This window comes from Lissotriton helveticus, chromosome 5_1, assembly GCF_964261635.1.
Source record: "Lissotriton helveticus chromosome 5_1, aLisHel1.1, whole genome shotgun sequence".
Taxonomy (NCBI): Eukaryota; Metazoa; Chordata; class Amphibia; order Caudata; family Salamandridae; genus Lissotriton; species Lissotriton helveticus.
The window spans coordinates 2,094,115,230-2,094,143,136 of record NC_136065.1 but is presented as its reverse complement, the minus strand read 5'-3'; positions in this window follow the sequence as shown (position 1 = coordinate 2,094,143,136).

The window sequence follows — 27,907 nt, the reverse complement described above, 5'->3', positions numbered from 1 at the left end:
GGAAAAAGTCGATAAAGCTAGTGGTGTAAATAAAGTGTGATTATACATAAAATATAGAGTTTGGGTAGTGTTAGCAGCTCTAGAGGTCTTATGTATTTTTGACCAAATTTTATCCCATAAGGGAATGGACCAGCCCTGCAAGAAATCTTTTTCCCAAGCTAGTTCAACCTTGGATTTTGCCCTGTCTAGCACACACTGAAAGGATTTATAAAGAAAGGAGGTAGATGGAGCGCTTTCCAACGCAGAGGAAATGGGATGGAAAGAAGTAGGAATGTCATTAGTAGGGGGAAGTGAATGAAGATATTGGGTGAGAACAGGACAGAGCGAAAGATATTGAGGGCGAGAGGAGGAGGGAAGAGAAAAACGCGATTGTAGATCATGAAAAGAAAGGGGCAAGTTAGAAGAAATGAGTTGGGAAATCCATTTGAGACCACGAGAATGCCAGGATTTCCAAAAAATGGACCGGTTTCGAATCTTGATGAGTTTATTGTGCCAAATCGGCTATAAATTAGTAGAAGTAGCAGGTGGGTAGGAAGAGGATAAATAAGGAGTAAGAAGCTTACGAGAATGAGAGATGACGGGATTGTGTAATGAGGTTATATTAGACGTAAAGGCTAGGATTTCATGAAAGTCAAAAGGAATAAGAAAGGAGGATTCAATTTGAAGCCAGAGAGGGGGATAAAAAGGAAGATCAGAAGAAAGCCACTGAGTAGCCTGTTTCAAGGAGAAGGCTCTGTGATAAGACTTAAAGTCAGGAAATTTAAGGCCGCCAATAGATTTCTCTTTCTTCAAGGTAGCAATAGCAATGCGTGAGCGTTTACCCTTCCATAAAAATTTAAGAAGAATGGAGTCGATTGTCTTAAAATAATGAGAGTGAATGTGAATGGGAATCATAGAAATAGTATATAATATAATTGGTGCTAGCATCATTTTAATAGAGTCAAGACGCCCCCACCAGTAAAGAAAAAGGGGATTCCTTTGTGTAATAGCAGTGGTTAGTTTTTTAGAAATGCAGTCAAAATTAATTTTAAGAGTGTCAGAAAGGCGAGGAGCAAACCAAATCCCTAAATATTTAATTTTCAGGGGTTGCCAAGAAAAACCACAATGTTCAAAAAGATGTTTTTGACAGACAGAGTTTAAGGGCAAAATATAACACTTATCGACATTTAGTCGATATCCAGAAACTGCAGAAAATGAGGAAACTTGTTGTAGAAAAAACGGAAGAGAAGATTGAGGGTCAGAAAAATATAGAAGAATATCATCAGCATAGACCGAGAGCTTTACTTGTTGAGAGCCGAATTGAAAGCCAGCGATATTAATATCATTGCTAATTTTTGTGAGAAAGGGTTCTAAAGCTAAAACAAACAATAAAGGGGATGAAGGATAGCCTTGTCGTACTCCTCGTTGTAACGGAAAATAATCTGAAACCATACCATTTACAAATATTGAAGCGTGAGGGCTTGAGTAGAGTAAGGAGATAAGGGAGATACATTTGGGGGGAAAGTCCGCCCACTTGAGAGCCTGGAATATCCTATCCTGTCGAATGCTTTCTCAGCATCTAAGGAGATGGCAGCCAAGGGAAGAGATAGTGAGGGAGCCTTACTCAAAATAATAAAAAATACACTGGAATTATCGGACGAGAGGCGACCTTTTACAAAGCCTGACTGCTCCAGGCCAATTAAGTCAGGGAGAAGAGGATCCATTCTAAGGGCCAAAATTTTAGCGAAGATTTTATAATCAGTGTTCACCAGTGATATAGGACGATAATTCTTGCATAAAGTATGGTCCTTATCATCCTTGGGTATCAGACATATCAAAGCCTGCTGAAAAGAACCACGAGAGGATCCTGAAACAGAAAAAGATTGAAACAGTGCAAGCAATTTTGGAAGAAGAAGGGAAGCAAAAGAATGATAGAATTCAATAGTAAAGCCGTCAGGGCCAGGTGCTTTACCAAGTCTTAATGATGAGACTGCGTGGGAAAGTTCTGTGAGAGTGATATCAGAGTCCAGGGAATGAAAATTAACATGTGAAGAAGGAGGGGAGGGAATATCTTGAAAATAAGAAAGAAGATCGGTCGAATCGGGACAGTTTTCAGGAGTATATAAAGTTTTATAAAAAGAAACGAATTCATTTAAAATATCTTTATCTTTAAACATAGACAAACCGTTGGGGCTTTGAATAGATTCAACTTTCTGTCTGTTTTTCCGTATTTTAAGATAATTGGCTAGCAACTTCCCCATTTTATTTTGACCACCATAATATCGAGAACTACATTTCAACAAAGAATTCGAAGCAGCGGTAGTGGTAACTTTATTAAAAGCGAATTTAGCGTCAATAAGTTCTTTGAGGGATGCTTCAGTGTTGGACTGATAGTAGTTAAATTCAAGTTTTTTAATATTATCCAAAAGTTGAGTCGATTTAGTTTGGGCTTGTTTCTTCTTTTGAGACAGAAAATTAATAATAAAACCTCTAGCAGCCGCCTTAAAGGAATCCCATACCATCACAAAAGGGGAGACGGGGGTTTGATTAAGTTCAAAAAATTCCGTAGCAAATGCTGTAAATTTGGTACAAAAAGAGGGGTCAAGGAGAAGAGAATTATTAAATCTCCATCGCCCGGGATGGGGAGAAAAGGGAATGAGATCAATGTCTACAAAAACAGGAGCATGATCTGAAATTAAAATTGATCCAATGTCTGAATGAAGGGTGAGTTGGGCTAGGGATTTACTCAAAAATAAATAATCAATGCGGGATTGGGAGTGATGGGAGGGGGAGTAGAAACTGTATTCTCTAAGATCAGGATTACATAATCGCCAAATATCAACAAGAGCATTGTTACTGATAGAAGCAGTGAATTGGGAATGCATTTTGGAAGCAGAAAATTTTACTTTAGAATTCCTGTCTAAAATGGGATCCAAGACTTGATTGCAGTCACCACCAAAAATAATATATTCATCAGTAAGCGTAGCAAGTTTGTCTGATATAGCAGGCCAAAACAATTTATCAATACCAGTAGGTGCATACGCATTATAAATACCCACAAGAATCTTATCAATAGATAACTTAACCAGTACCCACCGACCCTCAACATCACATTCTTGAGAGACAAGAGAAACATTTAACTTTTTGTGACAAAGCAATACAACCCCATTTTTCTTACCTATAGCCGGTGAATGAAAAACATGACCCACCCAGCAGCGATGAAGTTTCAAGGCTTCGGCATCAGAGAGGTGGGACTCTTGTAAAAGTGCCATATCCGCCTTAAGTCTAGCCAGATGGGATAGAACCCGTTGCCTTTTATTAGGGTTATTCAACCCTTTTACATTCCATGTAACAACTCGGAACTTGAAACAATTAAAGTATGTGCGGAAAAAATTATTAGATAAAAAGTGAGAGAAAGAATGAAATTAAGTAGAAGTGAAAAATAGAAGAGAATAAACAGAGAAAGAGGACCAAGTACAGAGTTATGCAAGTGCAAAAATAGAAAAAAAGAAGAGAAAGAGAGAGAAGAAGGAAAGGAGAGAGAGAAATATAGTGGACAGTGAATGACAAAGAAAAACACTGAAAAATATACTTACACATACAAATTGAAGAGCGGGAGTGACAACGCCAGGGGATGACGACCTCAACAACAAGAGCAAAACACCACCGGACATCCGAAAAAGGACAACATGATAATTGACTACAAGAACAGTCTGGATGATGAGAAAAAGGGGGTAACTCTGCAAAGGTAAAGAAAGAAGGCGATGAGTTGGCTAAAAAGAAACAGGTTCAATAAGCAACAATACAAAGGTGAAGATATATAAACACATAAATATATATGTAAATTAAGGGAGAACACAAGAAGGATGAGACACAGCAAAGAATATGTGAACAAGCTAAATTACATAATAAATGAATAAACAACTAAACAACTCTAGAGGTGTCCATAACATCAGCTCCATGTCGACGAAGAAATTCCAGCAGAACAAGAGGATCCTCAAAAGTCGTGGTTTTTTCTTTGTAGGTGACCTTGAAGAGGCATCGATGAAGTAGGCCATATCTGGCATTAAGGGCACGCAGCTGCGGACACATATCCAAGAATTGCTTGCGGCAATCTGCCGTTACTTTGGCAACATCCTGGGAAAGGCATAGGCGATGACCTTCCCAAATAATCTGCTTTTTAGATTTGGCAGCAGATAAAATCTGAAGAAGGTCAGTATATTGTAAGAACAACATAATGACACCTCGAGGCTTAGTGGAAATTTTGGGACCCAGTCTATGTGCTCGTTGAATATTGAAAGTAGAGGAAGTCGGAAGGTCCAAAATCTTTGGCAGAAATGACTGGAAAAACTCTGTCGGGTTCGAACCTTCTATATGTTCCGGCAAACCATAAAGACGGAGATTATTTCTGCGGTTTCGGTTTTCCAAATCCTCTGCTTGTCTCTTGAGGAGTGAAATATCTTTTTCCATGGTAGTAATCCGAGAGCAGGAAGTCTGAAGAGACTCTGTGGACTGTTCCACAAGAAGAACACGGGATTCCAAGGAAGACTATTTATCGTGTAAAAATTGCAAAGTTTTGGTAGTTTCAGCCATAAATGGTTTTAGTGCCCGAATTTCCTCTAGGATGAGATCCATGTCGGCAGAATTTGACGAATTGCCTGGTGAAGGCGGATCTTTCTTGAGTCTTTTAGTCGATGCTGATTGTGGGAGCTTACTTGAGGACTGCTTCTTTGGAACCGCCCCAGAGGTTGCATCCGTTTTTTGTGGCGTAGAATCCTCCATGTCAGTGGGAGTAGAATCAGAGTCAGAACAAGCACGAGGATGAGAAGAGGTGGAAAGCTTAAGGTTGCGCAGCTTCCCCATAAAGAAAACGTGGAGCAAGTGAAAAATAACAGTCCACTCAAATAAGGCGCAATACTTCAGGAAAAGTTGTTGGTAAGTGCATGCATCAAATAAGTATACCCACAATAATGAAGCAGAAGAGCGTCAGAAATCTTCAAGAAGACATTTGTGAGGAAACAAAACAGCTCTATTTGCCTCCTGAGGCAGAATGGTGGCACTGCTATGTATACAACGATGTATGGCGTGCAAAAGTCTAGAAAAAACATTAAAACGCCATTTCATGTAAAGGTCCAAACGAGAAAAAAGGAAAGTTCCATAGAAAAAACAACATTAGAGCATTTCTGTGCTAATAAGTGCATAAAACCGAGTTTTAGCACGAGCAGAGAAAAAACAAAATGGCGGCTGCTGCAAAACCGGGCTGATTTTCGGAGAATTTCAAGGTTTAGAAGCAGTGTAGGAGGTCATGGAGCGCTTCATAATGCTCACCTCATATTCCCATCCAGGAGGCAGCGGTTTATTGCAGTGGTTCACGGGGAAAAATCGCCGAAAATAGCCCTCGTCGGAAGTCCGTCAGCGGAGCTCCGTTATGAAGCCGCCATCTTAAGCGGCATTCAAGCCACGCCCCCCTGCCTTCTCTAGTTCTAATACCAGGAATGCCACCCGGGGGTTATGCCCCTTAACTCGATCCTGTATATGAAACAACTGGTGAATGTTCTGAGAGGTGCTGTGTCCTGGGATGAACCCATTCTGGTCTATTTGAATATGATTAGGGAGCAACGAGGCATAACGATCTGCCAATATTTTGACCAGTATTTTGTAATCAGGCCCCAGAATGGCAATGGGTCGATATGATGATGGTTGGTTCGGGTTTCTACCATGCTTCAGGATAGAAACCAGTAGTGATTCCTGAAATGATGGAGGGAGTTTGCCCACAGTCAGCGCTACTTCATACAAGTCAGTCAGTTTGGGCACAAGTTGTGAAGAGAAAGTACTATAATATTCAAGTGGTAGGCCATCAAGGCCTGTGGTTTTTTTACGGGCTCTACTGCACTACATCTTCTGTGATTATTTTGGCATCAAGAGCGTGTTTAGTCGTAGTAGGAATGCAGGGCTGGGTGACGCAAGAAATGTATGTGAATGGTTCAAAATTGATTGGCTGGGGCTTGATACAGTAAAGAGTAAAAGGTTTGAAAGAGTTGAAGTATGTCCTCTTGGGCATAGATGGGAGTGCCAGTGGGTGTGCTCAATGCTGTTATGGGGGTTGGGCTGGTATATTGTTGGGTTAGCCAGGCTGGAAGCCAACTGGATTTGTCCCCTTCCCTGTGAACTTTAGCTGCATGAGCTGTGAAATCAAAGTGGAGGAGGCGCTCTAAGAGTTGTGTGGATGAGGTCTTCGCAGCTGCTAGTTGCAGGATCTTCCAAGGATACTGGCTCTGCCGCCTTATTCAATTGTGCAAGGCGGTTCTCGATGTCCCATATGTTGCCATCTATGGTCCTACGCACACCCACCACCTGTCATATGCAATAGTCCGGTGCTACTACTTTAAATGCTTCCAATTCTACCATCCTTAAGAAGGCGGTGTCATGGTTCTCTACAAAGTAATGGTGGATATAGGTGCTTTGTTCCTCCCAGAAGACTGGATCTTCAAGGCAGTCACGTTGGAGTTGCCAGGTGGTATTGGTGGTCTAGGGAATGCCCAACGAAGATCTATATAGAGAGCACCATGATCTGAGATCATGTGACCAAGAGCTGTAGGAGGGGAGCTAATGAGGTTGAGCATAAAAATAGGTCAAGGAGTACAAGAGGCCTGTGGGATTTGGAATAGAATGCATAAAGTTTGTGAGTGGTGTTAAGTACCTGCCAAGCATCCACCAAGGACCATTGCTGTGTCCAACTGAGTAGATGCGACGTTTGTGCATGGGGGGGAAGACTTGGAAGGGAGAAAAAGTTCTGTCAAGGTGGAGATCTAAAGTGCAGTTGTATTCTCAGTCAAGTATCCAGGGAAATGCTATTTTATGGGTTAGGAGGACAAAGTAAAGGACCTCCCAAAAGACTCCTTGACCAGAAGTGAGAGCATAAATGCTACCAAATAGCAGGGGTGGCTGTTGAGGCACCCTTTCAGGAGAATATAGCGGCCTTCAGCATCAATAGTGGTGTCTAGGACCTGGTGGGGAACACCAGGTCTAACCCAGATCAGAACGCTAAGGGCGCATGCTGAATAGGTAGGTGCATAAAAGTGTCACCTCCAGCATTTACGCAAATGTTCGATCTCATCCTTTGTAGTGTCAGTCTCTTATATGCATGTTGCCTCTTGACATAGGAATGTACTGCATTCCTCATGCGGGCAGTGTGCATACCCAGAACATTAAGTATGAGAAGACGAAGCATGTTAAATGCTTCTTGCATAATGAGTGGGCAATATAGGGGTCACGGGGAAGGGTCTCTCCTCTCCTTTGTCAATATAGAGACCCTGCCTACTTCTTGTGGTTGCAGTGGGTGCTGAGAATCCACCTTGTTGTGTGTGGGGTGCAGAAATATAGCAGGATATGAGATCAGAAGTATCTGGGTGAGGGGAACAAGTAGTTCCTACTGTAACTACAGTACACCCACACAAAGTATTCAATAATTCAGAAGAGGTATGGGGAGCAGCTAAGAAAGTATGTTGTCCAAGATAGGGGTGCTCTGGTGGAAAAAGTATGTGGGCCTGTGGGACCTGGAGCTGCTGCCAGAGGGGAAGGGAAGATCAGGGAAATTGCATGGGGTCTGAGTGCAGTATGCTAGCTAGTGTAGTGGCAACATATGTATGGTGCGGCGTAACAACATAGCAAGACATAGCAGTAAACAAATCTGCAACTGATTCATATAAAAGTATCAGATGACTGTGATGGGGGTCTGTTTTGTCATCAGAAGTAATGTTGTTAGGCACAATGTCTGCAGCCGCCTGCAGATCCCACTGCCTGTCTCCAATGATCTGTTCTAGATTCGGGGGTGCTGGTGTGGATGGTCGCTGGGTACCCAAGTGAGGGTACTGGTTATGCCTCTTTTGTCTTGGTTTTTGGCAAGGATACAGGAAGTCTATTGTGGTCCGGCATTGAGGGACCATATTACTGGTCCGCCCAAGCCTCCTACAGATAGGTGAAAAAGATGGCTGAAAAGAGGAGTGAGTACTGGACCCCTGGAGGCAAAAATGGCGTTTGGCTCAGAGGAAGGATGATCTATGTTGTTGGACCTCTCTGGTAAAATCTAGGAAGAGCGTATCACCTTTTCCCCCACCCTGAATAGACCCGCTCGGTGAGCCAGCCCGAAGATGGCATCCCAGTCCTTGAAGTGAAGGAATTTTGCTAGCCTAGGTCGGGAGGGGATACCAGAAGATGACGTCGAGAGGGCATACGGTGGGCTCTCTCCAGTGCAAAAAAACGGAGTTCTGATACTGAGGTGAAGGACTTGACCCAGGTCTTGAGGTATTGAATGGGGTCCCGGCCTTCAACTCCCTCAGGCAGGTCCAATAGGCACTCACTGCTTCTGCAGGATCCGCCCTCGATGTCTTCAGCCCTATCCTGTAGTTGGAAAACCTGGTCTTGCAGCTCTCGGATGATCCACTGGTTGTCCATCATGAAAGGGTGTAGAGTGGATACTTGTTTCTCCCCATCAGACATCTTGTCAGAGAGCTTGCGATGATCATCACGGAGGAAGCTGGGATCAGTGGCCAGAGCATTGAAACACGTCTCCATTGGGACTTGTGAATTTTCTATGGCAGCTAGCACTTGGTCCAGTTTGTCAAATGGAGGTGCTGGTTGAGAGGGGCCACCTGGGAGGGTATCAGGAATGACACTGGGTGGGGGTCAGATGCTTGGGATGGGGCCAACGTGGTTGCAGTGGCCGAACTGAGCCTGCCCATGCTGTAGGATATCAGAGAGGTTTGCTTCAGGGGTATGTAAGCAGATGAGAGTCCATGAAGTAGGAAGGACAATGTTGGTCCATGGAGATGGAAGTGGGACAGTGGCCCCCAGTAGACAAGCCAGGCAACTAGGACTGGCGCTACATCATAGGGTGAATGCCGGGTCCTCACAGTTCGTGGTGTGCGGAGGTAACTAGGCACCACAACATGGCCGCAGAGGCCACAGCCTCGGGGGACTCTGGAAAGTGGTGTCAAGCTGTGGCAGGAGGCAAGGGTGTCACCGAGAAGTTCTAAAGGGAAGCCTACACCGCGCGTCCTGAAATGAGTGCAAACTGGCAGTGGATGCACTGTTTGCAGTGATGACTGTGCTGTAGAGTCAGCGGGGTGCTTGCTTTCATGAGATAGTTGGGACCCTACGCTGTGTTTGCACGTCTCTAGTCCCGTGGAGTGTCCCACTGGAGTGCAGCCCAGGACAGATGGAGGCGAGGAGGGAAGCCATGTGGCACCTTGGCAAGAGCCAGTCTCTGCAGACGTAGGAGGGTCCCCAGGCCCCACGCTCTGGTAGTAGTGCTGATGTGGGGGGTCCCACCCACACTAAACAGGTGGGGGCCCCACCCACACTAAACAGGTGACTGGAGGGGTGCCTGCAGAGCAAGGGGGATCGTCAAGTGATGCACAGTGTCACTGCCACGGGTCTCCTCCCATGTTGATGGTGAGGAGCTCCCCTTCCTGTGTGCATCTCAATTTAAACGCCAAGTCCAAGGGAGGCCCCTCAAGTGGGAGTCAAGCAAGAGGAGGGATTGGGCTGTATTCCAAGGTCATGAAGAGTCAAATATGCCACAGGTGGGGTTGTGATGAGTTTGGTAGGGCTCTGGTGGGTCCTTCCTGGGCAGACAGCTCTGTCTTGTGCAGTAGGTGAAATCCACCCCATGTGTCCTGATATGAATGCTGATACAATGGAGCGAATGCCGCCAGGGATAGTTCAACTAGCAGGAGGTGTGTAGAGGTAGGGGGAGGCCAGTGCAGAGCAGGTGCTCAGCAAGCGATATTGCAGCGCTTCACTTTTTTTCTGGGCTTCTACAGGTCTCAGAGAGCTTTGCACCACAAGTGAGTGTTAGGGGCTCAATCGATGCAACTGCCAGAAGGGTGGAGAAGTGTGGCTCAATGGTTAGAGCGGCAGACCCTGATGCAGAGGTCTAGCCCGGGACCAGGGTTCAATTCCCTGCCTCGGCATGTCTTGGGCTAAAAAATTCCACGGACCTGATAATTCTCGCCTCAGTGCCTATTCCAATCATGGAGTCCCACTCTGCAACTCTGGGCAATAGCTTGCTTAATCTCCACAACGGCCCCCACAACGCTAAGGATGCCTGGCCTCCACCTTGGGGGTGCCCAGGAGTGGACACCTCACAGGGAAAGCCAGGATGGGTTCCACAGCGGTATTCGTACAAGCGCCTTGAGACCCTTGCGGGTGAGTAGTGCGCTATACAAGTATCAATTTACATTTACAAGGGTTTCAGCATGGCCTCCCCGGGGCGGCCATGGCTGTCACGACATGAAGGAGTACCTAATTGGGTCTCTTGCTCTCCTGCGCGGCTCAGCTGTAGAGGATCCTGCACCATCTGGCTCGGCCACGCAGCAAGTGGGGGCAGTGACGGGTCCTCAGTGGGGCTAGCTGCTGGGGCTGGGGGTCTCAGACAGTTATGTTCGCCCCCTGGATGTTGCTACAGGGAGCCCAGGCCAGGATGGATTGTGATGTGCTGGCCGGTGGACGGAGCTCCAGCAGTTCACGTCTGCTATCTTGACTGGCTCAGCTAGGCCCCCCTGTCCAGACTCTGTTGACCAATGATTTGGATGTTGATTCATTTTTAAGAAGAAAACTGTGGGCTTACCGCAATACTAATTTTTCTATTATGGGTTAAGTTCATTTGTTTTGTTAGACGGGGGGTGTGATTATAAGACCAAGTGGTCACTGTTTAGGATAAATGCTTGTATGCCCAAAGAGACTGATGTCTCAGGAGAGATTTTGACCAGTGCAAAATATATGAGCATCAGAATATTATAGATGTATGATGAAAGGAAAGGTTTTTAATTATGCCTGTGATTAATGCGTTATTTGAAAGAAAATTTGATTCTTGAGGTCACAAATCTGACTTCAAGTTTGAGGGACCATTTAAAGTAAGAAAGGCTGCCCATAGCTCCAGATTGCTAACAGATGATAAGTGGTTGTCAATGTTCTATTTGGTGCAGGTTTCTAATAAACATTGAATTATTTTTATTAATTTGCTGTCTTCTTGTAGTAATTTCCTGTATCCCTAGATCCTATGACATTAGACAAGAATATTGATTTCTTACCTTTGTAGAACAGTCATTTTAATGGCCATAGTGAAGGTATATTTTGTGATCCAGGTTAGGATATTGTTTTAGATCTACCGGATACTGGTGATTCATACAACTCTAACTCAGATGTACCTGAATGTACACCATCAAACTTTCCATGCAAAGTCATGGGATATGGGTGTGTGAAATGTTAATGATTCTCAGAGTCATGTTATCACAGGGTGTGGGCGCATATCTAAATATCCACACCCCGTGAGGGATTTTTCACTTTGTAAAAAATTCATCTTGCTTAATGTTTTTGTTTATTTGTTTGATAAAAGGGGAAGATGAATCATGTTGTACCATGTTGAACTTATTTCAATCTTATTGCATTCATGTTTTAGTTCATAATGTATTTATTACTCTGTTATCCCCCGTTGGGCGTGGCAGGGGGCTGGTTGTCATTTATCCTTCACCCTTGGGCAAGGTGAAAGGGAATGTTTTACCTCCCTCACCCTTGGCCAAGCACAGGGCAGGGAGACATTCCCTCCTCAAACTTAGACATGATAAGGGAGATATGTTGTTAAACCTCTCTCACTCTAGGACAAGGTGAGGAAGGCATGGAGTAATTTCTCACACCGTTGGGCAAGACGATGGGGCAACATGTTATTTTCCCCTTACATGTTATTTTCCCCTTACCCCTTGGGCAGGGCAAGGTAGGAGCATGTCATCCCCCTCTAACATTGGTTAAGTTGATGAAGACTAGCAAAGAGTACCTCAACTGCTCTTAGAAAAGAGTTTAGGGCAGTTGGGGTTATCTCTCTACCTTTGTAGAAACCTGGGGGCATATTATCAAGGGGGTTTATCTCCGCTTTTTTGGCTTTAAAAGCCAAGAGAGCGGAGATAAAATTATCTCCCTATTACCTAGCTGTCGCTAACACCAGTTAGCGACAGCTAGTAGGAGATAGTGACCATCTTGGGCCCCGCTTTGCATGTCAGTGATATTTATCACTAATGACATGCAAAGTGGGCGTGCCAAGATGTTAGCGACTGGACACAGTCGCTAACATCGCTATCTCCTATTACCAACTTTTGGAGATATTCGCGCTAAGCGCGAATATCTCCAAAAGCTAACACCTGCCCTGAGCAGTTCTTAGCCATGTTATCCAATGGGAGGTGGATAACATGGCTAAGAGCATTAGCTCGGTAATGCATGAATATCGCTGACTTTACAGCGATATTCATGCATTGCGGCCGTTTTTTATCGCATTTGCGATAAACCTTGGTAATACCAAGGTTTATCTGCGGTAAAAATCGCCGCAGCTCAGCGGTAAAATATTGGGGCATATTATCAAGGGGGTTTATCTCCGCTTTTTTGGCTTTAAAAGCCAAGAAAGCGGAGATAAAATTATCTCCCTATTACCAAGCTGTCGCTAACACCAGTTAGTGACAGCTAATAGGAGATAGCGACCATCTTGGGCCCCGCTTTGCATGTCAGTGATATTTATCACTAATGACATGCAAAGTGGGCGTGCCAAGATGTTAGCGACTGGAAACAGCCGCTAACATCGCTATCTCCTATTACCAACTTTTGGAGATATTCGCGCTAAGCGCGAATATCTCCAAAAGCTAACACCTTCCCTGAGCAGTTCTTAGCCATGTTATCCAATGGGAGGTGGATAACATGGCTAAGAGCATTTGCTCGATAATGCATGAATATCGCTGACTTTTCAGCGATATTCATGCATTGCGGCCGTTTTTTATCGCATTTGCGATAAACCTTGCTAATAGCAAGGTTTATCTGCGATAAAAATCGCCGATGTGCGGCGATAATTTTTGTCTCTAAACAAGTTAGAGACAAAAATTATCGCTAGTTGTTGGTAATATGCCCCATTGTCTCTAACCAAGCAATAGCGATAATTATCGCTATTGCTTGGTAATATGCCCCCTGGGGAAGAAGCAGACATGGCCATAGAGAAATTAACTCCTCTCACCCTTGGCAAGATGGGTGAAATCTGTATTTATCCCTATTTTCTGTTCCTGGTCCTTTTGTTTCTTTTTGTCCCTTCTGCCGTTCAAACAGTATTGGGGATAAATTCATAAGTGGGTGGGTTACCCGCCTACTTATAAATACTGCAGCATCAGGCTTTTGGTGGCCTATGTCACCATAGGTCATCACATTCTACTAACCAGACTAAAATATGGGTTCAGTGTAACCTGTTATTCCCTAAACTGGATCATCTCTTTTCTTTGAGATTTCAGCCATCATGTAAGCATTAGATCTTCAGAATCAACATCTCAAAGATCATTGCACCAATGTCACACAGATATTGCCTCTCTGTCTATGCTTCTTTTGACAGTTACTTGTAAACTCTTATACAACTATTACAGAAGTGGAGAAAAATAGGCCTGGGCGGAACGACACCATGTGCAGCAAAAGAAGGCGCTGCTTCTTTCTGCCGCTCAATTAGATTTTCTACTCGAGCAGCAGCTTCCTCAACACAGATGGATGTTTTTTCAACATGAGCAGTCGCGACCATCTGCGACCGCCCACATTGAGAAATCTCGCTGGGAGGTGGTCTAGCATGGATTTTCCTTGCTTGCCAACTTAATGTTGGTGAGTGAGAAACGATACAGAAAAGGGGGTGGTGATGAACAGAGTGTCTGAATTAAGCAGATCACTCTTACCCAGTCCAAAGATCAGGGCTTGATCCATCACCGTTATTTATCTCACTGCCCCATCCCAGCTCAGAACCTGGCTATATGCAAATTAGTCTGTCCCTGGCCCAGTGCATCATGGGAACAGGGCAGACCAAACTACTAAGCCAATTCTTCACCAGAAAGGAGACAAGCTACCGGGGACCGGTTTCTGGCATTTCAGCCTCTTCGGCCCGGCTTGCTTGAATCCTGATGGAGCAGTGAGAAAGGGACTCATGTCTGAGTATACCCTGCCACACCTATAGTGGCCAAAAAACGATACAGAAAAGGGGGTGGTGATGAACAGAGTGTCTGAATTAAGCAGATCACTCTTACCCAGTCCAAAGATCAGGGCTTGATCCATCACCGTTATTTATCTCACTGCCCCATCACAGCTCAGAACCTGGCTATATGCAAATTAGTCTGTCCCTGGCCCAGTGCATCATGGAAACAGGGCAGACCAAACTACCAAGCCAATTCTTCACCAGAAAGGAGACAAGCTACCGGGGACCGGTTTCTGGCATTTCAGCCTCTTCGGCCCGGCTTGCTTGAATCCTGGTGGAGCAGTGAGAAAGGGACTCATGTCTGAGTATACCCTGCCACACCTATAGTGGCCAAAAAACGATACAGAAAAGGGGGTGGTGATGAACAGAGTGTCTGAATTAAGCAGATCACTCTTACCCAGTCCAAAGATCAGGGCTTGATCCATCACCGTTATTTATCTCACTGCCCCATCCCAGCTCAGAACCTGGCTATATGCAAATTAGTCTGTCCCTGGCCCAGTGCATCATGGGAACAGGGCAGACCAAACTACCAAGCCAATTCTTCACCAGAAAGGAGACAAGCTACCGGGGACCGGTTTCTGGCATTTCAGCCTCTTCGGCCCGGCTTGCTTGAATCCTGATGGAGCAGTGAGAAAGGGACTCATGTCTGAGTATACCCTGCCACACCTATAGTGGCCAAAAAACGATACAGAAAAGGGGGTGGTGATGAACAGAGTGTCTGAATTAAGCAGATCACTCTTACCCAGTCCAAAGATCAGGGCTTGATCCATCACCGTTATTTATCTCACTGCCCCATCCCAGCTCAGAACCTGGCTATATGCAAATTAGTCTGTCCCTGGCCCAGTGCATCATGGGAACAGGGCAGACCAAACTACCAAGCCAATTCTTCACCAGAAAGGAGACAAGCAACCGGGGACCGGTTTCTGGCATTTCAGCCTCTTCGGCCCGGCTTGCTTGAATCCTGATGGAGCAGTGAGAAAGGGACTCATGTCTGAGTATACCCTGCCACACCTATAGTGGCCAAAAACGATACAGAAAAGGGGGTGGTGATGAACAGAGTGTCTGAATTAAGCAGATCACTCTTACCCAGTCCAAAGATCAGGGCTTGATCCATCACCGTTATTTATCTCACTGCCCCATCCCAGCTCAGAACCTGGCTATATGCAAATTAGTCTGTCCCTGGCCCAGTGCATCATGGGAACAGGGCAGACCAAACTACCAAGCCAATTCTTCACCAGAAAGGAGACAAGCTACCGGGGACCGGTTTCTGGCATTTCAGCCTCTTCGGCCCGGCTTGCTTGAATCCTGATGGAGCAGTGAGAAAGGGACTCATGTCTGAGTATACCCTGCCACACCTATAGTGGCCAAAAAACGATACAGAAAAGGGGGTGGTGATGAACAGAGTGTCTGAATTAAGCAGATCACTCTTACCCAGTCCAAAGATCAGGGCTTGATCCATCACCGTTATTTATCTCACTGCCCCATCCCTTGCTCATTGCACCATCAGGATTCAAGCAAGCCGGGCCGAAGACGGCTGGAATGCCAGAAACCGGTCCCCGGAAGCTTGTTTCCTTCCCAGTGTAAGAATTGGCTTTTGTAGTCTGGTCTGCCCTGTTCCCATGATGCACTGGGCCAGGGACAGACTAATTTGCATACAGCCAGGTTCTGAAACTGGGATGGTGCAATGAGCTAAAAAACGGTGTTGGATCTAGCCCTGATCTCTTGACTGGGTGAGAGTACTCTGCTTAATTCAGAGACTCTGTCCATCACCACCCCTTGTTAATAATTTTGTCCACCCTAAGCGTGGAAGGGTATACTCAGATGTGAGTCCCTTGCTCATTGCACCATCAGGATTCAAGCAAGCCGGGCCGAAGATGGCTGGAATGCCAGAAACCGGTCCCCGGAAGCTTGTTTCCTTCCCAGTGTAAGAATTGGCTTTTGTAGTCTGGTCTGCCCTGTTCCCATGATGCACTGGGCCAGAGACAGACTAATTTGCATACAGCCAGGTTCTGAAACTGGGATGGTGCAATGAGCTAAAAAACGGTGTTGGATCTAGCCCTGATCTCTTGACTGGGTGAGAGTACTCTGCTTAATTCAGAGACTCTGTCCATCACCACCCCTTGTTGTAAATAATTTTGTCCACCCTAAGCGTGGAAGGGTATACTCAGATGTGAGTCCCTTGCTCATTGCACCATCAGGATTCAAGCAAGCCAGGCCGAAGACGGCTGGAATGCCAGAAACCGGTCCCCGGAAGCTTGTTTCCTTCCCAGTGTAAGAATTGGCTTTTGTAGTCTGGTCTGCCCTGTTCCCATGATGCACTGGGCCAGGGACAGACTAATTTGCATACAGCCAGGTTCTGAAACTGGGATGGTGCAATGAGCTAAAAAACGGTATTGGATCTAGCCCTGATCTCTTGACTGGGTGAGAGTACTCTGCTTAATTCAGAGACTCTGTCCATCACCACCCCTTGTTGTAAATAATTTTGTCCACCCTAAGCGTGGAAGGGTATACTCAGATGTGAGTCCCTTGCTCATTGCACCATCAGGATTCAAGCAAGCCGGGCCGAAGACGGCTGGAATGCCAGAAACCGGTCCCCGGAAGCTTGTTTCCTTCCCAGTGTAAGAATTGGCTTTTGTAGTCTGGTCTGCCCTGTTCCCATGATGCACTGGGCCAGGGACAGACTAATTTGCATACAGCCAGGTTCTGAAACTGGGATGGTGCAATGAGCTAAAAAACGGTGTTGGATCTAGCCCTGATCTCTTGACTGGGTGAGAGTACTCTGCTTAATTCAGAGACTCTGTCCATCACCACCCCTTGTTGTAAATAATTTTGTCCACCCTAAGCGTGGAAGGGTATACTCAGATGTGAGTCCCTTGCTCATTGCACCATCAGGATTCAAGCAAGCCAGGCCGAAGACGGCTGGAATGCCAGAAACCGGTCCCCGGAAGCTTGTTTCCTTCCCAGTGTAAGAATTGGCTTTTGTAGTCTGGTCTGCCCTGTTCCCATGATGCACTGGGCCAGGGACAGACTAATTTGCATACAGCCAGGTTCTGAAACTGGGATGGTGCAATGAGCTAAAAAACGGTATTGGATCTAGCCCTGATCTCTTGACTGGGTGAGAGTACTCTGCTTAATTCAGAGACTCTGTCCATCACCACCCCTTGTTGTAAATAATTTTGTCCACCCTAAGCGTGGAAGGGTATACTCAGATGTGAGTCCCTTGCTCATTGCACCATCAGGATTCAAGCAAGCCGGGCCGAAGACGGCTGGAATGCCAGAAACCGGTCCCCGGAAGCTTGTTTCCTTCCCAGTGTAAGAATTGGCTTTTGTAGTCTGGTCTGCCCTGTTCCCATGATGCACTGGGCCAGGGACAGACTAATTTGCATACAGCCAGGTTCTGAAACTGGGATGGTGCAATGAGCTAAAAAACGGTGTTGGATCTAGCCCTGATCTCTTGACTGGGTGAGAGTACTCTGCTTAATTCAGAGACTCTGTCCATCACCACCCCTTGTTGTAAATAATTTTGTCTACCCTAAGCGTGGAAGGGTATACTCAGATGTGAGTCCCTTGCTCATTGCACCATCAGGATTCAAGCAAGCCGGGCCGAAGACGGCTGGAATGCCAGAAACCGGTCCCCGGAAGCTTGTTTCCTTCCCAGTGTAAGAATTGGCTTTTGTAGTCTGGTCTGCCCTGTTCCCATGATGCACTGGGCCAGGGACAGACTAATTTGCATACAGCCAGGTTCTGAAACTGGGATGGTGCAATGAGCTAAAAAACGGTGTTGGATCTAGCCCTGATCTCTTGACTGGGTGAGAGTACTCTGCTTAATTCAGAGACTCTGTCCATCACCACCCCTTGTTGTAAATAATTTTGTCCACCCTAAGCGTGGAAGGGTATACTCAGATGTGAGTCCCTTGCTCATTGCACCATCAGGATTCAAGCAAGCCGGGCCGAAGACGGCTGGAATGCCAGAAACCGGTCCCCGGAAGCTTGTTTCCTTCCCAGTGTAAGAATTGGCTTTTGTAGTCTGGTCTGCCCTGTTCCCATGATGCACTGGGCCAGGGACAGACTAATTTGCATACAGCCAGGTTCTGAAACTGGGATGGTGCAATGAGCTAAAAAAACTGTGTTGGATCTAGCCCTGATCTCTTGACTGGGTGAGAGTACTCTGCTTAATTCAGAGACTCTGTCCATCACCACCCCTTGTTGTAAATAATTTTGTCCACCCTAAGCGTGGAAGGGTATACTCAGATGTGAGTCCCTTGCTCATTGCACCATCAGGATTCAAGCAAGCCGGGCCGAAGACGGCTGGAATGCCAGAAACCGGTCCCCGGAAGCTTGTTTCCTTCCCAGTGTAAGAATTGGCTTTTGTAGTCTGGTCTGCCCTGTTCCCATGATGCACTGGGCCAGGGACAGACTAATTTGCATACAGCCAGGTTCTGAAACTGGGATGGTGCAATGAGCTAAAAAACGGTGTTGGATCTAGCCCTGATCTCTTGACTGGGTGAGAGTACTCTGCTTAATTCAGAGACTCTGTCCATCACCACCCCTTGTTGTAAATAATTTTGTCCACCCTAAGCGTGGAAGGGTATACTCAGATGTGAGTCCCTTGCTCATTGCACCATCAGGATTCAAGCAAGCCGGGCCGAAGACGGCTGGAATGCCAGAAACCGGTCCCCGGAAGCTTGTTTCCTTCCCAGTGTAAGAATTGGCTTTTGTAGTCTGGTCTGCCCTGTTCCCATGATGCACTGGGCCAGGGACAGACTAATTTGCATACAGCCAGGTTCTGAAACTGGGATGGTGCAATGAGCTAAAAAACGGTGTTGGATCTAGCCCTGATCTCTTGACTGGGTGAGAGTACTCTGCTTAATTCAGAGACTCTGTCCATCACCACCCCTTGGTGAGTGAGAAACAACTCTACTTCGCGAACGGAACTCAACGTGCTCTGCGGAGTGCGAAAACTCCATGAACGGAGCGGAATCCACCACCCAGGCCTAGAGAAAAAACAGAAATCCTAGTTTTAAAAGTGACAGACTCTCCTATGCCTCCAGTTGTCGATCCCAAAACGTCTCTTAATTTAAAAGTCAAGAACACTGTATCTTTTTTATTCAGATCTCTCAATCACCCCCAAGTCAAAGCTCTGGTTAAAAGTCTCAATATGCAACATGCTTCTGAACCAATATTGCAAAATTCTCATTAAACAGATCCTACAACAGGCTAAATTGTGGAATGTATACATTAGTGAAGTGTTCTGCATTTTAACTTTGCTGATAAGCTTATACACAAACTCCAAAGATTTCAATGACAGGCAGTCTATGTGCGCCTGAGCCTAAAGACGTAAGATTTCGTCAGCCCGGCATGAGTTCCCCTCCACTAGCTCTCATTTAGAACACTGCTTCACCCATGACGCAAACAGGCATAACTACCTTAAAACCTTCAAAAGCGACTAACCCAAATGTCCATACAGGAAACCTTTACTCGGCATCGATGCACCCCAATGCTCCTTCAAATGACTGAAACATAGAGAAGGACCCTAGAGCGCACAAGGGTCCAGTGTTTGGCACTTCATCCTAGAGCTCAAAATAAACTATCACTCGTTTAGGAACTGCCTAAAAAAGAACTTTTCAGAACATCCTCTTAGGTTACTGCCTTCTGGACCCATGGAGGAAGAGGGCTAGATGTATCTACCTCTACTCTAATAGTCATTGCATTTATTTAATGTTTTATGTATTTCAATTTGCAATTTGTGTGCATTCTGTATATGTAAATCCTTTGAAGTTACCACAGGGTGGGCTTCAACACCCATAAACAAATAACAAAAAAGATCCACCACATCACTGCCTAAAATATTATAACTGAACATGAACCTAAACTGGCATAACACAGCATCACAGATTGAGCCCTAGGACTCAGAGTATCATTTAGAGATTGGTGGACTTGGAGCGCCACCATACATTAGCAGTGCTCTTTCCCCTCCAAACTACTGCCCCCCGCTCTATTTAAAAGGGTGGATTTATAGAGATGCAGCCTTTGCTGATCCATAACCAGAAAACCTTACCCTGCCTATCATACACTAGGCTACCCTGTCGCATGATAAGTTAAGGTGTAGTTACCATTTAAAGAACGAAAAATTCCTAGGGCATATTTTCTTTAATTGTATAACACACTCAGTATGGCAAGTTGGCACAAGTTGTGGCAGTGCACACATGATACCACATATAATTATGTAGCCCGATGCACCAGCTTTTGAAGCATTACAGAGATTTGTTTTATGTACAAAAGGTTGAACAATCCAGGAATGAATTACAGGGAAATGTTGTGGTATTGGAGACTGCAAATACATGGGCTTGCACCAAGGTGTAATGTCCCCATAATGTACTGTTGGTTTACTGTATCAGCCTCATCCAGTATTTGTTATTCATTGTCTATACTTTATCAACTTCCCTCTATTTTACTAAATGCACAGGGTGGGCTGTCCTGACACGTGTTGTAGGCAATTGAGATCTCAAGCCAAGGCTGCTGCCTCATCACCTCTGGCAGTCTTCCATTTCTAGCACCTGACGCTTCCATGAACAACAGCACTTCCTCTAAGATCAGGTCAATCCACTATTTTAGTGTGTTCTGCCCGCTTTGATCTGAACACCTGGTCACACCTTGAATTCCTGCATGCATACAAGAAGCTCAGACCTGTGCGAACCAATGTAATCGGGAATATACTCAGCTTGCATATTTAAAGACAGTTGTACAAAGGAGATGGATATTTGCCATTTTGTTTCTCAACGCGAAGCCGTGATCTCCACACAGCTGAGCTATGAGTAACAAATCTTCCATTTTAAGCACAACCGCTTTTCATGCTACAGGTGTGCTATGAGCCTGTGATCAGGCTTTTGATCATCCGCTAATTTTGAGTTATACAATTTTTTTCTTTAAAAACAATTATTTGCCCTGTGTACTATTGAGATCCGCATACGTGATCAGTGCCAAGATCAGAATTGAGGAAAATTAAAATATCAAATAAAAGTTTTACTTACTTGCTTTCCCTTATGCTGACTGGCATGTAGGGCAGCATCGAAAGATCTCCACCTCTGTCTGTCGTGGGTACGTTTCAGTACGTTGCCCCAGCTGTGGTTCAAGATCCTCATTTCCATTTCCACAGTTCACCTCCATGTGTTTTTTGGTCGTTCTTTGGTCTGCCTGTTTTCCATTTGCCTTCTGGGTTTCCATTGGAGAGCTGGTCTTTTGATGGAGTCTTGTTCTCTTCTGATGGTGTGTTCTATCCATCTCCATCTTTTTTCTCATAATGATGGTGTTCATAGTTTCTTGCTTGCATCTGGTGAGTAGTTCCTGCTTGGAGATGGTTCACAGCCAGAAAATGTAGAAGATTCTTCGCAGGTTACTAGAGTGGAAGGCTGACAGTTTCCTGATGTCGCTTTCAATTATTCGCCAACATTCTGATCCATGCAAGAAAGTCAACAAAGCACAGCTCCGGTAAAGCCTCGGCTTGGTGTTGCTGCTGTACTGTGATGATCTCCACACATTGTTTAGCATCCTGAAGGCATTTCTGGCCTTGTTCAGGCTGCTCTTGAAGTCACTACCTGTCCCTTCATCATGTAAAGGTAGGTGAACTCTTCAGACATGGCTAGGTCCTCTCCACCCTACTTGATTGGTGAAGGGTTTGGGATATTGAGTGTAATGACTTTTTAAATTTTTTTGGATCACCAGCCCCACTTGCTGTGCATGGATAGATGTTGATGCGAGACGTCTCTTCCTGTATTTGTCTGTGGGATCATGTGTGAGTTAGCAAGGCTAGGTCAATTCTTATAATAAACGTCCTCCAACATAGAGAATTAGGTCCATTTGATGCTTTGGCTTGGTTTTCCGTTGTGCATCACATCACCCAATCAATGTGTAGGTAGAAGAGCAATGCTGACATCACATGTCACTGTTTCATACCAGTCTTGACTTCCAAGCTATACTCACTATCTCCCACATTGCAGGTACAATTATCATAGAAGTTCTTGATGAGGAGAACTATCTGCTGCAGTATTTCATTTACTCTCAGTGTGCTCCAGAGGCTGTCACAGTGGATACTTTCAAAGGCTTCCTCAAAATCAATTAAGGTAATGTATATTTATCTCTGCCACTCCATGCACTGCTCTATGATGTTGTGTAGAGCAGTGGTTCCCAAACGTTTGGCTCCTGAGGACCCCATTGACTCACCACTGGAAGCCGGGGAACCCCCAGCAATTTGTATGATTTAAATTTCAAACATTACAAGAGTATTTCAAAGAAAAAAAAAGTGTTTGCAAAAAACGGAAAATTTGAATGGCAAGGTTGGTGCTGCATCTCTGTGATTACCTTTTAAATGGTTACTTTTATTTCGCAGTTCAAGGCTCCTGCTCCGGGGGGGCCAGAGTGGAAACCCAAAGCAGCCCAGGCAAATGTTTTCAGACCAGTCCCTATACAGTGCACATCAAGTGCAGTGAGTGAGGCTGACCACTACAAAGGGGGCTTTGGGAGGCTCTCCCTCCCAAGAAAATGTAGGATACAATGGTGCATTCTACAACACATTTATCATCATACATTGAATTGTATTAGCTTTTAAAGAATAGTAAATGATTACCTTACTATGCACCAGGATACAACAATCTTTGTTGGGGTTCTTCAATGATTCCCTTATCACCCTTCAACAGTGCCTCTCATTTCTCCATTTCACATCTGTCACATGTATTTCATTTGTTTTATAGCATCTCTCATACCATTGTAAGATGTCAGAGCACTTTACATCACACACATATAGAGACAATGAATCATACTTGTAAATCAGTGTAGAGAAAATGTTACATGAGGCAAAGGGGACTACAAGGTGTAGGATTCACATGTCATTTATACTGGTAGGCATTTTTAAAGAGTGCTTGGTCTGAAAAAGCACAAACTCTGGATTCAGAACCTAATACAGTGGTTAGCATTGACTTTAACAATAAAAATGTATTTCCACCCAAATAAACCCCTTTTGCAGCATCAGGTTAATGAAAGACTGGGAAAAAGCATAAGTTACTAACTTGTACCATACAGTGTGTAAGCAGCTCTTTGATGACAGTTTATAGGTCACTGTGCTAGATTATGATTGTCTCTTATAAGCTGGAGAGTAACAAAAGAATCTCTGTGACAAAAGAAGTAATGCACTGACCTATGCACATAAAATACAGTTTCTTTTAAATGCATGGTACGCTTTCTTTGCAGCAGGCATATTAACCCTCTGTGCTACATTAGATAAGTCAAACCTGCCACTGGAAAAAACTCTCATCGCTCTCCAGCAGGTACACTAATCACAGGTGTTATCTTGACACTTTTATTGTTGCTCGAAAACTGCTAATTGTACAAGGAATTGTGGAGTGCTTTTAAAACTACTGCCTGAGGACCCCCTGGGAATGTGTCACAGACCCCTCGGGGGTCCATGGACCCCAGTTTGGGAAACACTGGTGTAGAGTACAGATCTGGTCAACACGATCTGTACAGAAACCAGCCTGCTCTTTTTTAACTGCATGTCCACTGCATCAAAAATATGCTGTGTAATGATTTTCATCAGGATTTAATTGAAGTTTTACAAAATTGCTAACTTTGCACTGCATGAGAGAACTCTTTCCCAATAAGAGAGTTTTAGAGAAATTGTTTTCTGGAAACCCTACTTTTGTCTTATGTTTTCGACCAGCTGCTGTGAGGTTTGCAAAGTTTGCAAAATGTTGGAAAAATTAAAGGAGGAAATGTTTTTCAATATTACAAATACCTAGTAAAAATCCTTTTGCAAATAGACTCGAAATAATATTCAAGTTTGTCATCCAGACACTCTAAAATGCCATACTCGCACTTAGAATTTGAAACAAGTAAGCTGTTGTCCTCAAATTAGGTAGGTTATAACTGGATAATTTAGAAGTTTTTGATGAAATAACAGAATAAGTAACAGAAATGATCTATCTTGTTACAGGAAGACAGCAGGCTAAATCATTCTGAAATCAAGTATATTGTTTACTTTGCATCGATGGAGGTAGTGAAGTTGAGTTCTGGATGTAGGAAATCTTCATATGCTCCCCCCAAAAAAGACGAAAATCTGGAAAGATAAGCCTAACTGGCTGTGCACACACATCTAGTGGAAGACTAAGTTTGTGGATGCATACTCAAAGTTAGAAAAGGCTAAGCATTTTGACACTACCTCCTGCTACTACTTTGCTTTCGGAGCAGTGGTTATTTATGGCATGATCCTGCAAGCAATGACAATTTTTTGTCTACTTTGCTTTTCATAAGGTTTCTGCTTGCCAGTATCTCGAAAGATCCTCAGGATATCTACTTCTGCTATTCTATTTTGTGTTTTTGTCATCTTTGTAATGTTTTGCCATTTACCGAGGAAATCTCCTTTGCCACGAGGATTGTCCCTGACTCCAGCTTGTACTCTGAGGCTGCTCGTGGTTCCTCTACCTTTCGCGCCACCCGTTTTGCGGGTGCCGCTCATAGAGGAACTCTGCAGCCGCGAGGATCGTGTCAGTTTACCTGCTTTCCGCCTGCTCCCTGAGGCTGTTTAGCCTGGTGTGAGCGGCTCCGCAGTCGGCGGATACCACACTCGCTCCCAGTGGATAACGGCCCAGGTTGAGGACTTTGGTGGGAACACAGCCTACCGGCGGACTGCGAGGACCAGCATCCTCCATTCTGCACAGCTGGTGCCTCTTCCCTCGGCGGCCACGCCCTCGGCCTCATCGTACTTTACAGGTAGACGCTTTCCCGCGACGCGGGACGCGCGCGGGACGGAGCTCGGGGCGAAGACCGGGCAAAGAGCGGGCCGTTTGAGGCCGTTCGAGTACGGGAGAGTCCGGCCCGGGCCCCCCCCCCATTTCATTGCCATAACTGGAATCCCAATCCACGGAGCAATGAGCACTAGAGAAACTAGAAGCAAATCTACACAAGCTGCGGCCGGTGCTGTAAAGGGCCCCATTGATAATTACTTCGTCAAAGCCGGATCTCTTCTGATTGAGGAAACTGAGGTTTTGGAAAGAAGAATTTCCCAGGAAATTGACTGGGTTAGAAGATCTTCCATGGGGCCAATTGCTCAAGCCAGAACCCCGGAGGGGAGACCCGAACTTACAATCAACGGAATGATTGACCAGGTAACACATCAACTACCTAATGTAACAACCATTGACCCCGATTTTACAATCGAGGCTCCTAGCGAATTTGAGGACATGAGCCTAATGGCCCTCCCAAACACCCAATTACCTCAAACCTCATCAGGAATTCTTCACCCAACACTTGACCCGAAAATAGTGGTGGCCTATGATAAAGAGTCTAGCCCCGACAGAGTTAGGGGGGTCAGGGAAGGTGCCATACAAAAAAAGAGGGGGGGGTCCAAGCAAAGAAGTTAACAAGTTAAAGTCTCCAAAATTTAAACCATCAAGGGGAAAAGGGGCGAAGGGAGGCACTACAGTTACTAACCCAGAGAAGCAGGGTACAATAACTCCCCCCACAATTCATAGTACAACGGTACCACCACCGGCCATAATCAACACTCCAGTAGATAACTCCAGTGATGACATCACACTGGAGGATATTGGCACACTTCTCAGGTCGCTATTGAGCCCCCTTGAAGCTAGACTGATCAAGATCGAAGCCAGGGTAGTTAACATAGAAAAACTCACTGTGCAACTAGCTGATTCGAAGCAACTTCATTCCAATGGAGCCAAAGCAGGGAAAGGGGGCATCGATGCAAAGTCCAAAAAGGGTAACGAATCTACCACAGTTGTAAAGAATAAGTTACCCCCTACTGACTCCCACAACTCACAAGCCATCTCCAACAAGACACTCCAACCGCCGCCCAGCCTCAATAGCAATAATGCCCCTCTATTAACTCCACAAACTTTAATTGCTACTCCATCTGCCATCCCCCCACCTAAAGATATTGCTCCTACCCAGACTAACACCAAGGGCGACTCAACACCTATGGGAGAGAAATCCAATCCCACCCGTAAACCAAAACCTGTTAACCTCCCTCCAGAGGCAGCCCCATATACCTTAGTCCTGGCAGGGGTTCCGGAATTAAAACCCATGACATCAGAATCAACATCTTCACTCAGGAATAAGGTTATCAGCTGGTTATCCACATACAGACCGCTCCCGAGAGGAATAACCAGTGATATTTCCATGGTCAGGCGGGCTACGTGGGTGGGATATTCTAGGAAATCATTTAGGGGAGACTGCGCTTCGGTCACCTTCAGTGAGCCAGGCACTGCTGCTTACATTTGTGCCTGGGCTTCTGACGACCAAGGCAGCAACATCCAACCCCTTCCTCTCTCATTTTTCTATCCATCAAGTCTATACAACTTGGAGGATCAGCGATGGGGGCACCACCAAGAGATGCTGGACGACTGGGAAAGTTGTCGCAGGGAGAGAAGTGCTCCATTTCATCACAGGGGAAGACTTATAGACCACTTTCTACCGTATGGGGAGGAGGCAGGATGGGAAACTATCATAAGGAGGAGGGGAGGCGGGGGAGGATCTATGAGAGGAATTCCAGGGCCCCACAGAATGCATTATCCAGCCCATTTCCCCACTCATAACAGATATAGTAGCTTGGAAATGGTGGATTGACACTCGGATAATGAGGGGTGTGATCTGCCTGCGCTAGAATGGATAGGGAATAGTTCCCTCCCAGTACCCACATTACACGCAAGGGCACAAAATGTATTGGAACTAAATCCAGTCCCAGAGCCTATCATAGAGGATCCAATGGTGATTCACACTAGTCAAAGATTGGCTCTGGACCACTCGCCCCCAATCCAGATGGCCACTCCGGAGATTAGTGTAGTTAACACCATCACCAAAGGCTCCTCTATTACTAAACCATATCCCTTAACTCTGATTTCATGGAACGTCGCAGGACTAGCCAGTAAAATTGACTCCACAGAGTGGGGTTTCTTTATTGGCTCCAAAAATATTTTACTTTTTCAGGAGACCTGGGCGCGTGAGGAACTTCTATTCCAGGGATATGCAGTCTTTTCTAAACCCGCTAAGTGGGGGGGAAGGGGCAGGCCATCGGGAGGACTCGCGACTTGGGTAGCAACGGATCTAGGCTGCCAGGCTACCTGTTTGGAGACAGATTCAGACGATATTCTGGCTGTCCTACTAGAGTGGCCAAATTCATCGAAATTGGTGGTCATTAATATATACTCAAGGCCGGTACCCATGTCAAAAGAATCTAGTACCATAGAGCAACTCTCCGTGTTCCTTGATGGTATTCCCTGGGAACTTGCATGCCTGGTGGGAGGTGACTTAAACTCACAGTATGAACCACTATCAGGCCTACGTGATGGCCCCTCTCTTGAGGAAGATTCACGCTGGCTTGTTCCTGCGACGGTGGCGCCTCCCCCCAGGGCCTGGACCCCCTTGGCCCTGCAGTTAACTGCCCTTACTCTAAACCAAGGTTTAAGGGCCTGCAATGGTCGCTGTAAATCAGACACACCAAGTGTTTGTACTTACAATAAAACAGGCAGAGAATCTAGACTAGATTATATCCTTGTCCTTGCGCCCGTCCGCGACCGGATCGCGACCAGCGCCAGGACCCCTGGCCCCCGAAGACCCCGACCGCGACCGACCCGCCTGACATACTCCGCCGCTACCCTCATCGCACTCAACACCGGCCGACTTCCAGACTGCCACCAGGCCACTCCACGACGTACCCACGGACCTTTCAGCTGCCACGCCTGCAAGTTCACCTGCATCCGGACCTGCCTCGCACCGGCACCCGCCAAGTCAAACACCAGCAGCACCCACCTCAAGTGCATCCTGCTCAACACCCGCTCCGTCCACAGACACGCCATCGAACTCTGGAACCTCCTAGACGCCACA